Source organism: Nylanderia fulva, unplaced genomic scaffold (genome assembly GCF_048542155.1).
Source record: "Nylanderia fulva isolate GAGA-0341 unplaced genomic scaffold, ASM4854215v1 Scaffold32, whole genome shotgun sequence".
NCBI lineage: Eukaryota > Metazoa > Arthropoda > Insecta > Hymenoptera > Formicidae > Nylanderia > Nylanderia fulva.
Window position 1 is genome coordinate 1,746,257 of NW_028190390.1, and position 18,133 is coordinate 1,764,389.

The 18,133-nt window shown below is 35.7% G+C and overlaps 1 protein-coding gene across 2 annotated transcripts in view; it reads left to right on the forward strand.

The window, feature by feature from the left end:
- LOC114939402 (uncharacterized) overlaps positions 1 to 18,133 on the forward strand; it is a 161,818-nt gene that overhangs the window by 103,004 nt on the left and 40,681 nt on the right. For both annotated transcript variants that reach the window (XM_029313698.2, XM_085484858.1), the window contains one exon: positions 1,363 to 1,401. The gene's annotated coding sequence lies outside the window, so the exon portion shown is untranslated. The remainder of the gene's footprint in view (positions 1 to 1,362; positions 1,402 to 18,133) is intronic.

An 18,133-nucleotide genomic window follows, 5' to 3' on the forward strand; every position in this document is an offset into this window, starting at 1 on the left:
TAGAATTCACAAACTCAATGTTACTTTAAATATTCGTACAGCGGAAAAGAGGCACATATATTCTTGCAAGAAAAACGAACAAGAATTGAATATTGCACATTTTATAATTTAAAAAACTGAATAGAATAACCTAGTTTTTAAATATATAATTTTCTTCTTCAAAATTTTAATGCTAGTTTTGAATACAAATTGAAACGTTAATTAATTAAACTTATTTAATATATAGCCCTCTCTTCTAGACTCTCTTTTTCTCTCTTTTAAAGTTTATGAGCATTCAGCAAATTGTATCATAGAATTTAAAAAAAATATATATTTCTAATAAAAACTCGGGACAAAAAAATCGCAAAAGATATTAAAACAAACATAGGCATTTTTTCCTTCACAGCTGTCACATTTTCGACAACTTTTTTGGAATTTTTTTTCACAAGTTGTGAAAAAACTAAATTTTTATAGTAAAAAATTCGGTGCGTAAATTCAGATGTGTCACTACTGGCAAAAAAACTTTTTGAAGATTTTTCTCTCTGGGAAAAAATTTTTACAATGTTACAAAGTATCCTATTTTTCGATTTGCTAGACTTTTATAGATCCCTTAAATACCCTTTTATTTTTCAACTGGAAAATTTCAAAACTTCCAAACAATCGGATATATAGAAACGTTTCAATAATCGCTCAAAGGGTTCGAAGTGAACGAGTGCAGTGAGAATTGAGCGTATATATGGAATAGAATCGAATGATTGGTTATCAGCGACGACCCGTAATATTACGACAGTAATATTCTGGTTCGCTGCCGAAGACTCGGGTCGGCAGGAGTCACAAGCATTACAGTTTGTAAGCCCTGTTTCTCCGTGCCTCTAGTTAGCACGGAGCTTACGGAAGTTTGTAACAACTCGCTTAAATGGCTACGTCCTCGGTTAATTCTTTCGGCATCGGCTTATAGGTATTCCTTCTGTTCCGCGGGCGCCTCGTGACAGGGATCGCTTATTTCCGCCTGTTACTCTTCGCCAAGTTCGTTGCGATACGCCTCGCACAAAGGATTAATGTCTCCGCGCGGTGATCCTTTCGTTCGGATATATCCCGTTATTGTTACAGCAAGTATCTTCGGTCTCTTGTAAAGGAGCTGTCGACGAGCTGCGATGTTTCGCAAATATTGTGCCGACGCAAAATTGTGTTATTCAAGCAGCGAGCTTATAGCAAGCTCCTTGTGCTCTTCAAACATCGATCTAAATTGTCACTGTAATGATATCGCGCGCATATTTGCGGAATTCTCGCTTCGAGACGATAAGGTTTATATTGTCATAATAATAATTTCAACAAAATACCAACTGTACACTTTCCTTCATTATTCTCTCTTTATTGTTGCAGATTGGTGGACCAGCGAGGAGACCCGGCCATTCTGCCTCGGTAAGGATCTTCTTGTTTCCAAGTCCTTTCAAGTCGAAATTCAAATTTCCAACTCTCTCTCTCTCTCTCTCTCTCTCTCTCTCTCTCTCTACCTATCTATCTATCTAACTGTAGAGAATATGTAAGCCAGCGGAGAGAATAAGTGGGATGGGACAATGAGTGGCTCAGTGGGCAGAATGCTTGTCTACTGAGAAGAAGGTCCTAGAATCGAGTCCCCGGTGTGACACTGACATTTTTTCTCTGTTTGGGAAAGTCTTGCACCATCTATTTATCTCTCCGCAAGAGAGTTACGTATCTCGGTAATCTCTAATGTAGAACTTTTGGCTAGTATTAGCGAAAAAAACGTCCACCGTGGAAAAAGAGGCGCTACTGAAGCAAAACAAATATGACCGTTGGAAATATGCAACAACAACAGTCATTTAAGTGTAAAAATTAATTTTTTTAATGAAAAAGATGTCATTGCGGTTAGACACACTCTGTGATTATACAAAAGCTACGCCTTCATCAAGGAATATGATCGAAGGCCAAAATGTTATAAAATTCCAGTATGATTATTATGTACGGTTTAATTATGAAAAGTAAAAAAAGAATAGATTTATATTCCTTATGTCTACAAATAAGTGTCTTGACATCAGAATCTCATGTGATCATTGGAACATTATTAATTAATTATTCAAATAATAATAAGATAATGTTAGATGTATATTCGCGACGGCCATTTATAATAGTTCACGCGACCACCACTAGTGTCGCATTGAATTTTTAAGTCCCGAATTGTAACTGGAAGTTCACTATTATTCCACGATTCTTCAGCTCGCGTCGATCATTGTAATTAATTGTTACTATAGCGAAAATTTGCATTCCGTTGACGATTCAACGCGCAGTGCGAGAAATCGCATGAACGCACGCAAATCGCGTTACCCGATTCTCGTTCATTCGCGAAAAGCTACGAGGAACGGCAAAAAGCTTGCGAGTTAAGCTTCCATGAGATGCGGAGACGTTCGCGCGCTTTGTGATTACATCGTTTGACTGCGCAAGCGAATCCACTCGCGAATATTAGTAGTGTAACTACACTTTATAAAATTTAATTTGAAATTTATCGTACAAGGAGATATAATAGATTAGAATGATAAAATTATAAATTATCCATATCATGTAGCCATCGCGGATTATATACCTGGCAGATATACGTCAGCGTATATTTTACGAGCATATTAGCCGGATATTGTCGGAAACGCGCTATCGGGAAACATCTTATATATCTAAGGTCGTTCGTTGGACCGTAAAATTGGATAAGAAAGATTCGAGTCACCGGAGCGCGTATGGCTCTTAATAGAGTCTTTTTGCCGGACCATCTGATGCGCGATGTGGCTGCCGCCTCTTTTTGTCTTTTAAGAACATTGTCAAGCTGAATGCAATGACGGTTGAGCAAGGTTTCGTTCGGTGTCGGAGATATATAAGCGTCATCATAGCCATAATTAACGAAGTTTAATCAAGCTCCTTTTCTCCTCCTTCGGAGAAGGACCGATCGCATTTAAGTCGGGTCCTCTCGGCTGGAATTGACGAACAATTTAATGATTCTCGGAGAATCAAATCGTCGATTTACGTCCGCCATCCTTCGCAGAGCAATCTCGTTCCGTTCCCGAGCAATTGCACGCGTATCTCTATTTAATCCGCGCGCAATTAATTTCATTGTTGCTTTGTTGCACGAATATCCGAAATTGGCAGAGATGTAAATTATATTTTTAATATTCAAATATATTTCGATACGGTTGACGCTCTTTCGACAATGCAATATCGAAATTTGTCGACATTTTTTATGTTGTCGTTATCGAATTCATTCATTATGTAATCCGTTCATAATGAAAATATATGCAGAGAAAGGGAGGCAATATGAATGGGAGAGATTATTAAACAGAAAACTAAATAATTAATTAACTAAATAATTAAATTTTGTATAAAATCAAATATATTATCGTAATATGTGAAGTACGATTGTAAAAGTCACGATTTTCATTAAAATCGACGCTATATTAAATTACGTATACCTCGTTGACTTTTAGTTCTACTTCCTAAAGCGGAAGTGCGGTCGGGTACAGACACCCCGTATATCTGCGCATAATCCCCGAGTTACAAATTCTATTAAGCGAGAGAGAATGGAGAAGACTGAGGGATTAAAATTACCTAGTGTCTTATTAAAAGGAGAGATAGCGCGGTTTCTTTCGGTCAAATAACGAGCGGCTGCTCCGCCCGGAGGCGAAATATCTCCGAGCTCCATCATATAGTTTCTAATTGGCGATTTTCCTGACGAGTAATAATTTTAAGATAAATTTCCATACGAGATATCCTTCCAGCTTTCCGTTTCTCGAATATGGTTCAATATGTGGAACAATTTCTTTTCAAATCGGCGTAAAACATCGATTCAATTACGGTACGAGTGGTCACGTCATCGAGCACGCAATAAATACTTCGGCGAGGCGGTTTTTGCCCTTCGAGTCTCAGCTTTAATTCGCGCATTCTCCTTTTTGTCGCGCTCGTTAGAGAGCGAGAGAGAAGAGCGATCCTTAATTACGGTTGACCGAGCGGCGATTAAACTTCGCTAATTGTCGTACCGATGACGCCGGACTCTCCGATAAGCGCCATTCCGTGAATGCGCACTTGGATCGAGACGCCAATCCCATCTCTCGTGGATATGAATGACGTATTTTTCTTTGATCAATATACGAGTATGTTTCTAAATTAGACCCAGATACATTTTCCCCGAGAGAAAATGTCTCTCTGCTCAATGTTGCTCGATAAGTTACATTTCCAAGATTTATCGTGCCTCTTTCTCTCTCTCATGAAATTCCGTGCGATTCGAAGTATAGGGGAGCGTTATAGAACAGAAAAGAAAGAGAAATCAAAGGATCGAGAGGTACGAGAAAGGGGTTGGAAACGCGATTGAGGACGGGTGACACAAACGGGAGATAGTGTTATCAGAATTGCCCTAAGGGAACTCCACTAATTTTAACTAACAGTGGAAATATCGCGAAACTTTTGAGCGGCGAGTCCTCGCCAAACAATTTATCTCTTCATCTCTACGAGAGATAAATGGAGAGAATAAAGCCGAGAGAACGAGGAGACCAGAAAGAGAAAGGGAGGCAAGGAAAAAGAGAGAGAGAGGTAGACGTTTCAGACGCTCTCACCTTTAGCCTCTTACTTATCCATTTGCTTTGCGGTGTTGAGGAGTGGGAGAGAAAAGGGGCGAGCTTTAGTACGCCTTTAAAGTACGGTATAACCCTGGAAATTATAGCACGCCATCCCCTAGCACAGTATGCTCGGCAGTGGCAACTTAATAAGCCGATAGGATACGATCTCTGCGCGAGCAGAGAGTGAGAGAGAGAGAGAGAGAGAGAGAGAGAGAGAGAGAGCGAGAGCGTAAGCTCTTTCGCGCTAATTATTTGCGATTATGACTTCGCTAGCGAAGTGATCACGCGTGTTGATACTCCACCTAGCCTGTTATAAGTAACCTCACGGCAGTATTGCTGCGTCAGATTATTTTTCCTCCCGGGCATTAATCTCGTTTCATAGTATAATTTATGGAAACATGACTCCCCTGACAAATAAACGTCTTGTATAATTATATTTCCTTCCGACAGAACGCGTCCCATATTTACGAAATCGTAAAAATTGTTGATGCAGTGTGTATCTTGTTTACTCTCACTTGACGATGTAATTTATCAAAGTTCATCAGCCGACATTAAACTTTTCTTATAATTACATCAAAATCGTATAATTCGCGCGCCGTTTACTCGTATAAATTTTATTTAAACTTCCGCAAAAAACCCAAAATATTAATTATTCCCATCGATTTCCGGGAGAATATATAATACGTACCGTTAATTTCACAACGAGGCGCCGTGTGTCTCATAAGGGTTTTAGATTTGAATATCGTAATTACGAGACCGCATTTCCCGTGAGAGGCGATAAAGGGCTCGAATTTTTTTTCTTTATATATCGTATATGCAAATCTCGACGGGCTCGTGGATTTAACGTTTATCGGTTCACCTTTACTCATCAGTTTGGTACGCATATCGACGATATAAACGGTTGCTAAATACATCAACTACGTAAGGAGGCCTCCGCTATTGACTTTTACTCCAGCATTTTATCGTGGCCGTAACTGGAGTAGCTTTATGTTTCATTGATAAGTCTGTAGGCTGATAGTGTTCGTTGTTGTATTCTTATGTTATCGTTATCGTTTCGTTAATGAACAGACAAAATTGTTCGCTTTCACTCTCGACAAGTCTTTTGCGACAATCTGAAAAAGCACGAATATTAAGGCGATCCTAAAGCTATGTTTTATTGATAACAGCGCGAAGTTGAATATGACCATGAATCTTTTTAATAAATAATAAAATGCAATTTAATTCGACCAAAAACTGGCTATTCATTTATTGAAAATAAGTACACACTACGATTCGACCCACATTGTGGTCTTTTTCAAGTGTTGTTCTTATTCAGCAATTACATTAATTAAAAATAGAAACATGAAAGTTGTCCTGTCATATCGACAATCTGTTAGCTACTCACAGAGCTAGTACTCACAGAGCTACTCACAGAGCTACTCACAGAGCTAGTAGCTAACAGATTGTCGATATGACAGGACAATTTTCATGTTTCTATTTTTAATTAATGTAATTGCTGAATAAGAACAACACTTGAAAAGAACCACAATGTGGGTCAAAACGTAGTGTGTACTTATTTTCAATAAATAAATAGCCACTTTTTGGTCGAATTAAATTGCATCTTATTATTTGTTAAAATTTCATCACTGGCGATCAACAATTAAGTGTGATGAATCTTTTATTGACTATGCAGATTGAAAAATCCTTTTTGCCCTCCGGGTTGTTAATATTAATACTTTAATTGTGGAAATGGATTTATCAATTAATCAGTCAAAATATTGATGAACTAATATGAGTGAATTGATATGAATGATATCGTATGTGATCATATTATGAGTTAACTCATAAATTTATGATCTGTATAATCAATTAAAATATTAGTACTTGAACTCACATTATGATCTATAGACTCAATCAAAATATTGGCACTTGAACCTATTAAATTTAATTTTTAAGTTTACTCATATGAGTGATATCGCATCTGTGATTATATTATGAGTGAACTCATAAATTTATGATCTGTATAGTAAATCAAAATATTGATACTTGAACTTACATTATATGATCTGCCTATAGTCAATCAAAATATTGGTACTTGAACTTATTAAATTTAATTATTGAGTTCACTCATATGAGTGATATTATATGTGCTTATATAATGAATAAACTCATAAATTTATAATCTGTATAGTAAATAAAAATATTGATACTTGAACTCACATTATGATCTGCATGGTCAATCAAAATATTGACACTTGAACTTATTAAATTTAATTCTTGAGTTCACTTATATGAGTAAATTTATATGTGATCATATAATGAGCGAACTCATAAATTTATGATCTGTATATTTAATCAAAATATTGATACTTGAACTCACATTATGATCTGCATGGTCAATCAAAATATTGACACTTGAACTTATTAAATTTAATTTTTGAGTTTACTTATATGAGTGATGTTATATGTGATCATATAATGAGTAAACTCATAAATTTATGATCTGTATAGTTAATTAAAATATTGGTACTTAAACTCATAAAATAATCTGTATAGTCAATCAAAATATTAGTAAGTAAATTTATAAATTTATGAGTTCAAGTACCAATTTTAGATTGACTACATAGATTGATAAACTCTTGTCCACAATTAAAGTATTAATATTACCAAACGGGAGAGTGCTATAATTTTGGGTAAAACAACAAAAAATATTCCATTTTTTATCGATCTTTTTTTAACTTTTTTGTTTTTTTAATACAATTATAGCGTTTACAATTTATTATTACTACTATAATTATGGAAAAGGTTTTTTTAAATCTGTATATCAATAAAAATATTCATGATATCGAATCCAACTTCACGTTTCTATCGATAGAACAGTGCTTTAGGATCACCTTAATATTGAAAGATTCAATTTTAAAATCTTGATCAATCTCTTTTTCTCTATGGTATTTACAGATTTTAGGAACCTTGGTCTATCTCTCTCTATATATCTATGATTTTTTTAACAGAAAACCTGCAGCTTTATGTCGGTTTCGAATAATCAGATTATAGGGGATTCTCTTGGCAAGATACTTTTTCGATGGTTTATTGCCATTGTCTGCCGACAGGTAGCGATTGAATAGATCCAAAATGTGTTTCTAATCGGATTTGAACCTGGGCTCTCGATCGCACACATCATAATCTCATTCATAAATTACAATTTAAAACCTAAGGCTATATATGTAAATTCCAAATAGCTGAGAATTTCAGTTGAATTTCCTATTGAATATTGACGTCGAATAATATGACGCACAAAAATGCGGCGTAAAATTTGTATAGAGCACAATATAAATGTAACATAAATAAAAAATTGCTAAATACCAAAGCGTATTTTTCCATTCGCATTCGGTTTTCCATCCGTTTAACACGGCGTAGTTTTTTTTTGTCGATGGCGGTTAGAGTTGTTAGTAGCTTAAATTCGCGATTTAATTGAAACGCGGAAATTCCACGTGCTTGGGCGTACCTAAGCGTGAGCGATTCTCGTTGTTGAACTTTTTTAATCTGAGTAAAATGTTTACGAAGCGGTTTGCGATTCGCTGAGCCTTTTTTTTCGTTAGCGATAACGGGAGACGGAAGTACGTCGGAAACGCGGAGAAGAACAGAGAGAGAGAGAGAGAAAAAGAGAAACGAGTGCGATTTTGTCTTTTGATGACGATAAACACCGGAGCGACTCTTTTTGTGCAATTTAGAAATTTTTTTCACTCGAACGAGATACAAACAGGCGTACGTTGCATGAAACGGCAGCCGAAACGAGGAGAAAGCCGTCAGGGTATGTCGGTCACCTCTCTCTCTCTCTCTCTCTTTAGCGCGGAAACTCGAATCTATATTAAATCCTACTAGCGGACTCTGTTGATTTTACTGTGTGGCGAGGCCGTTCCGGGTTTGCTATAGGAATTGCCCGGACCGAAAAAGCCAATTCGCTTGATTGCGGCTTCGAAAATGTCCGCATTCGCGGCGTCGGCTCCGTCTCATAAAATTCGATCGATAGGCGACGAGTGCGACGAGACAGGCTTGCAAAAGTTTTATTAGATTACCGCGAGCGGAAAGTCACGCGCAGTTTTACAGCGCGTAAATTCGTCCCCTCGCGGACAATTGCGGCTTAATTTAATTAAAAGGAAAAAGTTTTAATATCTATTTGTGTTTATTGAAGGTTGAGGGAATAAAGAAAATTGTCTAAATAGTACGGATTTTTATATAATCGCTTTATTACAGCTGTATGTGTAAGTTCATTTATTTCTATTTAAATCTTTTCTGATAAGTTAATTGATAATTTAAATAAATTTTTATAATGTCTCAGTAATTTTGAATTATTTACTCAAAGTTTAAAAGAAAGATACATTTTTAGAGTTATATAGTTGTCTCACGTTTTTGTAAGAATCAAATAAAATTAATTAATAAATCATATTATTCAACGAAGCAAATAAAATTAATTATATTAATTTTATTTGTTTAACAATAACGCATACTTTTAATACCATTAATTTATTAATTATTTGATGCGGATAAGCTAAGAAGATTAAAATATTAGGAATTGTGAGGTTTTTGAAATTACACACTATTAATTAGTTCGTGTATGCAAGCTAAGGAGATTATATTATATTGGAATTACGAGGGATTTTTCGACATTACAGCACTATGCTCTTGTCCAATTCGGACATATGTTCTTGTTGCGAAAATGAATAGTGAGGGATAACAGTTACGTGAATATAATGGGTATGAATCATGTGCAAGATTTTTTTCAAAATATAAATCTGAATATATTCGAAATAGTCAGTAAAAAATAATTTTATTTTTTAAATCTAACAAAACGTTTTTTTTTTTTTTTTTCAATACAAATACTTGTATGCAAGCGCTATTTTGCTACTTTATAATACAATTTAGAAAACCTGTTGCCTGACTGCATCAATTACATGAGGTTTACAATTTTTTTTATTTATAGATTTGTCAAAATTTTCAAATATTTGAGAAAAAAAGAATATATTTATTTTTATGGAATAATACGTTACTGAAAAATATATTTTGAATAATGTTTGAAATAAATGATTTTGTTATTTAAATGATGCCATTTAAGCAATCTTTCCATATGTATATCACGATAAAATAAAAAATATGTAATGTTGAGTATATATCATATTTTGTTAAGCGAAATAATCAAAAGACGGATATATCTGTCAGACATATCAAGTTTGCATTTTTTTTTCATTTTCCCGCTCGTGTCGCCCGAAAATTCTTTGAAAATCTCACAGAATTCCGTCGTTTGTTAGAACGCTGATAAAATGCTATATGTCTTTTAAATATCTCGTTGGGGATTCGCGCTCGAAATTTCCATCGCCAGGTCCTCCTCTCGCTTCGCGTGCTCTCGATTGCAATCAATTTCTCTCGGGAGGCTCGCCAAGTTATTAATCGTCATTAGCGACGATCTTTCATTCCGCCTCCGAAGGAAGAGAAACGGGTTGCAAACCAGCCTCCTTCCCTATCCTCCCGGAAGTGTAGCTCGTGTTTGTTGCGCTCCTCCCGGCCGGATGTAACTATCGATTTGCCTCTGACTGGGAAGAAAAATGGGGTGCCACCGCGAGAGCCTCTCTCCGGAGATTGATTCTAGATTACAAACGTGGAGTGTCCTTATTTTTTTCCGCTGTCGCTCCCACGGTTTTCGTCCCAGAGAGAAGAGAAGAGGCACGTGGGAGGAGAAAGCGTAATTAGTCGCTCTGAATTTTAAGCGTGAACACTCGATATTCGCTCCTCATCAATCATTGATAATTGAAGCAGTCGGGCGAAAAGTCAGAAAGAGACTCCTCGGTTCGGGAGAACCAACATCCTTCTCTCCGTACATGTCGCGTTACGTGTTTGCAGTTAATCATGGACGATGAACTGGCAGCCTCGCTACCGATGAACAAGCCGACTAGCTCGACACGAGTCTCGCGTGAAGCTAACCCGGAAGTTTCGTGCGCGAACCGAGGTAGGCGAGTGAAGGTAGTTAGAAATTCTTTAATAACAAGAGGAAGAGGACGTTCCCGTCCGGTGAGGAAAGAAGAGAAGGTGGGAGGGAGAAGAAGAGAAAACTTAATTAAGTGCTAGTGGCGGACCGGAACTTTTTTGCGGTCGTGTAATAAAAGATTATGCTAACATAAGGTATACACGGGACTAACGAACGCTCCGAGTTTCGCGTTGACTCTCGAGCGCGCGCCCGCGCCGCTTAAAGGGGAGGCGAATTAAATTACGTTGCCGGCGTATCTTTTTTTTTTCTCGACGGACGCGCGGATTGAAACCCGCCCGTCTATATTTCGTGGCGCCTGAACGCGGAGTGTATCACAGAGTCGCTCTTTTTCAGTCAGCTTGTAATTTAGGTAGCGCGCGGGTTTACGTTCGGCGAGATGCCGCTCCGCATCCGCGATTCTTTTATGAAGCCCCATTTGATTATCCGCCGTAGTATTCTGTAAACAATTTCGCTCAGCGAGAAATTAATATACGTAATACATGCAAAAAAAAAAAAAGGAACAGGGAGAGAAAAGAGATTTAAAGGTGTCATGAAAACATAATTTTAAAATTATCTAAGCTAGATCAAGATGAGATAAAAATATGTAAATTCATCTTAGATAAGATAAAGATGATTTTTGTCTTAAATATATAGATAAGAGATAAAATTACGTGGCGATTCATCTAGATAATTTTTAAGACTGCTTATGTAAACATAGTTCTAAAGAAAATGTAAGTTATAAAAGTGATATAAAAATATAATATATGTATTCATATTTTTATTTATAACTTTTTATCGCTTACCGCTTAAGTTCTACTATTTAAGTATTTTTATGTGCTATATGATTCTAAACCAAAATTATCTGAAGAAATTATCTGAAATTATTCTAGATAATTTAGTAAAGATAATACTTATTTTTTTCATCTAAAATACAGATATAGATAATACATATTTTTATTATTTATATAAATATATAATCATCTACATAACTCATTATTTAGTTAACAGTACCTGCGTGAGAGAATATATGTAAACATAGGGGGTGGAAAAAAATTCTCAAGGGAAAAATATATGTATTTTGTTAATTAATTCTAAAATTGACACTTTAAATGCAAAATGTTTGCGGTATTGGCGGAATATAACATCGGGTCTCGATTGTTATACGTGATAACAATGCGAGGACCATTCGCATTTGATTAACCTATGCATAGTCGAATCAAATTATGGCAGTAAGAAGACCGGGACACCATTGCGATAACGTCGGGATTATTATTATTCCATCGAGCATTGTTATGTGGAGCAAATCTATTCTCGTTCTCTCTCTTTCTTTCTCATTTGGATAACCTAACCTAACATTGCGCGACACGCATTCCATTCGTTACGCTCGGATGCGAGAGATTGCGATTCGTGCCACGCAAAATTATGCGCGCTATCATTCCTGCCGGTGAATTAATGTAAATAGCCGCGATATAATGGCCGAACGGCGGCCGAACGACATCAATTATGTCAGCGCGCGTGTAAATAAGTGCTGCCCTCTACGAAAATTATTATACTATATCCGCTTGAAAAGCGCATTTAATCGCGCGACGCGTTCGTCGCGTTCGTCAACTGTTATTAATCGCCGACTAATGTTAATCATCCACAGCGGATAATGTTTGACCGATGTAAAATATGTTTTATACGTGCATGTGTGTGTTTAATCGCTAAAACAATTTTATTTAAAATTGTGGCTTCCTGTCACTAGGATCATGCTTAATTCTATGTTGATACTATCAAATGCCGAATTATTCATAACTTAAGAGCGTTTTATAAAATTCGTGCAATTTAAACAAATGTTCAAATAAATAAATGTCAATTTAAAAATATATTAATCTAAATAAGTATAAAATCGAAAATATTGCAAATGCACTGTAAGCTTATACAAAAATGTCAATAATTTTTATTTATTTTTGGGTATAATATTTAGTAATAGTAATAATATAATTGTAGTGCTATGGCAGCTCCTGACCACACATGGAATTAAAAAGTAAATTCTCACATTTGTTATTAAGCTAGGTATTAAGATTCAGCCTAGAGCCTGATATCAGATTAATTTAAATCCGTTACTCTAATTTTTTATAGATCCTGAGAGCTGAAAAACATTCGTTCCCAGGTTTTATATCTCTTACATATGAGTGCTGGGCAATGACACAGAATGTGTATGTCATCTTTTTTCTCGTATCCGCATAAACTTTTATCAAGTTTCAGATTGCATGTATATTAAATGAGCTTTGAGTAATGGGGAGTGACCTATCGCCATTTTCAGTCTCTGCTTTTTTATAGCAAAATAATTCTTTGGTTCTGTTTGCACTGATATTATTTATCAGAAATTTGACTTGGCACAAGTTTTGGACACCATCTGATCATATGCTTCTTATCCGAGCACTTCCTGATGAATTTCTTACCTACTGCAAAAGATATTCCCACCCTCTAACTGGTTGATGCTTCAGCAACTCCCTTTTTGGCCAGAGTGTCCGCTATTTCGTATACCTTGATATCCAGGAATTCAAATCAAAGTGACCTTGTTGGGTCCACTTAACTTCTCCAAGCATGCAATTCCAAACCAAAGACGATTCAATAGTTGCTCCTGCCAGCGCTAGAATTATAATATTTAAAATAAAGAGTATTTAAGGGGTTGCTGACTAGATCTTATCAACAAATATTATTTTCATTTAATTCTTTATTGGCTGTACAGAATGAAAAATCCTGTATTAACATTAAAATATTCATAATAAAAAATCTGGGCTACTATATATGTATATATAAAAAACAAGAAAGCTAAATAATTACAGTTTTTCTATCAGATGGTGTCTTTTTATATACACATAATAATTTCAGATTTGTTATTATGAACACTCTTTTTATTTTAGTACAGGATTTTTCATTCTGCATAACTAATAAAGAATTAAATGAAAATAATATTTGTCGATAGAATAGGTTAGGTTAGGTTGTCGATAAAACAGACCTAATCAGCATCCTCTAAAGAAATATTAAAATCTACAACAATAAATAAATGATATAGAATATATATAATTAAAATTTGCAGTACAATTTTAACCTAAGACACGTGAAAAAAATGTTAAATTAAAATTGAACCAGCCTCCGCAGTGCGCACTGGTGTTATGGTCCATCTCTGCTGTTCGCGGGAGAGTTAATCTTGACGCGTAACTTTTCTACGAGCTCGCCACTATACGACTTGCTTTCCTTCGTAAATTTTCGTCGTTCGACGCGCGAGACACGTCCTTTACGATCGCCCGGAATCGTCGCTCGCGGCGCGATTGTCCGTTTCGCGCGCGCCCATGCGGATTAATAATGCAAAAGCAGCCTCTCTCCCTCTAGGTGGGACGGAGAATGGTGCCAATGTAAGAGGGTCCCCATTTTCCCCAGGATAAACTCCAAGTTGCGCGTCGCTTTAGCATGCACGGGGCGCTAAACTGCGTACGTGCGGACGCTTTTCCGCCGTGCGGAAACTTTTCCCGCGTATCCTCCCTCTTCACTCTCGGAATCGGAGATAGCTTCTCGCGGCGGCGCATTAACGACTTGATTATCCGCGAACTGTCGTCGTTGTTGCGTATACTCGTTCGCATCCAGGGCTCGCGAATAGCGCCGGGTGTTTGAATAAACCATGAGGCTCCATGCAAACACACGTACACACGGCTAACTATTGTATCGTACTATATACACTACACTAGAACTAGACTACTATCGATGCTTCGCTCAAATGGTAGTTACCGGGGCATCTATGCTTTATTGATATTATTCCGAGTATTCTGACCGCGGAATATTGAGAGATTCTCGATCATTTTGATTTTCATAGAATGTGTACAGATGGGGTGGAAAGTGGGCGTTCTCGGTAGCCTGATCGATAGTCCTTTCAACCGTGGTGATTAGATCGCTCCTCGTTCTACCCTGACCGGGCATATTTCAGAATGATGGATCTCGCGAAAAAATGGTGGAGCCGGAGCCGGCCCTTTTTTCACCACGGTGACGAAAGAGATTGATTCGATTACGTACAATCCGATCCCAGGCGATAAAGTTGCGACTGTGTGTTCGATTGGCAGCTTGGCTAACGATGGCATAATCGGCCGTTTCGCTGACCGGGGAATCGTTTTCTCGTTCGACTATCGAAACCCGGTGTCCGTAAAATAGGATCAGAATGCAATAACGGGAATTCATCGTGATATAATAAAAAGGAGAAGTTTATAATGGCATAAAAAGATCGATTTCATATTTTAGCTCGCATTTGATCTTCCGCGTCTCGTATAATTTCCTCGTCTCGGCTCGCCGTTCCTGATTAACATCGATATCAAAGACGATTTCTCGAAAAGAATCTGTCGCTGCCAGAAACACGCTGGCGATTCAGGTTTCTCTTTATTCGGCATAGCTTGCTCGAGCCACTTGACTGACAATGCGTGTATTGTAACTCGTGGACAAAGGATTTTTCGTCATCTGGCAATTTTTTAGGTCGAGACACTTCCTCTGGTTTAAGCGTATACAAACTTCGTCGAGAAGTTTAATCGATTTTTCTCGATTTATTATCACGCGATTTATAAATACGCATTGAAAAAATTGTATGCTTATTTTAAGAATTTTTTTTCACTTATTTTTAGAATAGCCTGTTGGCACAAACTAGCAATTTTTTTCTTATGTTAACAATTTTCTTAAAATTTAAATTTAAAATGGTTAAAACATGTATTTAAATAAATAATATATTCATGAGATATATATCTTTGCATTTTAATTCGTTTTTTAAAAATGAATGACAGATGATATTCATGTCACCTCTAATGTCTTATTTAACAGCGTTTATTTTAGAGTTTAAAGGGGAATTCTTTAAAAATTAATGTCAGATATTTCTGATTTATAAAAATGTAGACAAAATGGGGTTTATTTTTACATTAACAAAAATGTACATTACTTTACAACACATAGTCAAAGAAAGATAATAAAAAGTGGACATATATACATAGTACATATAGACCGAGCATGAGACACAAGACCTGGGTTCTGAACGAATGAGATTATGTTACACGTTACTTACGTTACACGTTACTTATGTTACACACGTTACTTACTTGTGAGCACTTCTCTTGATTCGTTCAAGGTTTCCTTTTTGAATCATTTATTAACACATTCTTTTAATAACAGTGACAAACACTGCGCTATACTATAAATTGCAGCACTATATAATCATTATGTTGCTGCAACAATAAGGCCATAGTCAAATAAATAGTTCACAAAAAATTTCTTGATGTTTGGGTTTGATATTAATTTAAATAAATAAATAAATAAATATATATATATATATATATATATATATAGTGTTGTGCTTATTGTTAGATAATTTAAAAATTAGCTAGATAAAGATGAGATAAAAATATGTAAATTCAACTTACAACTAGATAAAATAAAGATTATTTTGTTTTAAATATATCTAGATAAAAGATAAAATTATATGGTGACTTATCTAGATAATATTATTTTTAAGCTTATATAAACACAGTTATAAAAAAATGTAAGTTATAAAACGGATTTATAAAAATATATTTATACTTTTATTTATAAGATTTATCACTTACTGCTTAAGTTTCTACTTAATTAAGTACCTTTATATGATTCTAAATCAAATTATCTAAAATTTTTATTATTTATATAAAAATAAAATGACGGCAAAAAATTTTATCTAGATAATCATCTATATAATTTTATTTACATTTTTATTTATAAGTTTCTTCGCTTATTGCTTAAATTTCTACTTAATTAAGTATTTTTATACGCTATAATTCTAAATCAAATTATCTAAACATTATTCTAGATAATTTTGTGAAGATAACTCTTTTTTTTTTATCTAAAATACAGATAATACATATACAATATTTTTATTATCTATATAAACATAAAATAACGGTTAAAAAATTTTATCTAAATTATCATCTATATAATTTTATTTGGATAACAGCAAACATTGAATATATATAAAAAAATATAAAAACGTAGATATTTGAGAATCGCCAGACAGACTCTCATAACTCGTCTAAGAGTCTTGACGTGTTGTCAAACCGACACTATGTTCGTTCTTGACATCTTAAAATTATAATTTTATTTTTATTTTCACAAATCACTTGATAAGGACTCAAAGAAGGGTCGAAACGTTGTGATTTAATAAATAATATTTGCCAGTACGGTCGAGAGAGAAGAGTCTTACCTTTTTTTATAAAAAAAATATACTTAAAATTTCGAGAAAATCGACCTCCCGACCAATAACGAAAGAATGATAACGCAAGTACATAGAATCTCATGATTCTCTTGAACGACAGGGAGAACGTGATGATGAGCGTCTATTATCTTTATGCAAACAATAGGCAATAGACGTCCAACCGACTGGAACAAGCCTCTTGTTAACTATGGCACTCTCCCCGGAAGAGGCCTGACGCGAAGCGTTTCGCGGCGTTGTTTATAGTGTCATTGACGGGTGAGAATTCCAGACATACACACAGAGAGAGAAATCTCCCTATTATATATCCATCGGTCCCCTCTCTCGCTCTCCTCGCTAATGTAATGTTCCATTAATTCCGTTAATTCTCCGCGGCATCGACGTGCGGCTTCCACCGATTTATTCGACGCGTTCGGCTTTTTGGGCCGCGCGTCACGCGGTTGTCTCGTTAGTCTCTTCGCGGTTTTCGCTTAAATGACGCGAAATTCCGCTTATCCGTGGAAATTTCCTCCGAGAAAGATATACAGGGGATAGACAAAATAATGTGAACACCTGTGAAAGAAAGGTATTTATATATGTACATTAATTAAATGTTGGGCCACCATTTGCCCCCTTTCCAATGTTATCTCATTCTTCCATCCGCCAATTGCCTTAGAGATAGATGTTGAAGGAGGAAATCCGCTTCTCAATCTTCTTCAAAACTGTCCACAGTTCGATGATATTAAGCCATTAAAATGCCCAAACACTCTCCCTGGCCAGCATAATTACCAAACCCAATTATCATCGAATCACTATAGGCAGTTTTGGAGAAGAGATTGAAAAAACGTTTAATTGGCTCAATGATATTCAAATTTGGTAATTGTGCTGGCCAGCGAAAATATTTAAACATCTTAATAGCTTAATATCATCGGACAGTAGGCAATTTTGAAAAAGTGAGAAACATTGAGTTGAATATCATTGAGCCAATTAAACGTTTTTTCAATCTCTTCTCCAAACCCAATTATCATCGAACCACTATAGGCAGTTTTGGAGAAGAGATTGAAAAAACGTTTAATTGGCTCAATGATATTCAAATTTGGTAATTGTGCTGGCCAGCGAAAATATTTAAACATCTTAATAGCTTAATATCATCGGACAGTAGGCAATTTTGAAAAAGTGAGAAACATTGAGTTGAATATCATTGAGCCAATTAAACGTTTTTTCAATCTCTTCTCCAAAACTGCCTATAGTGGTTCGATGATAATTGGGTTTAGTAATTATGCTGGCCAGGGAGAGTGTTTGGACATTTTAATG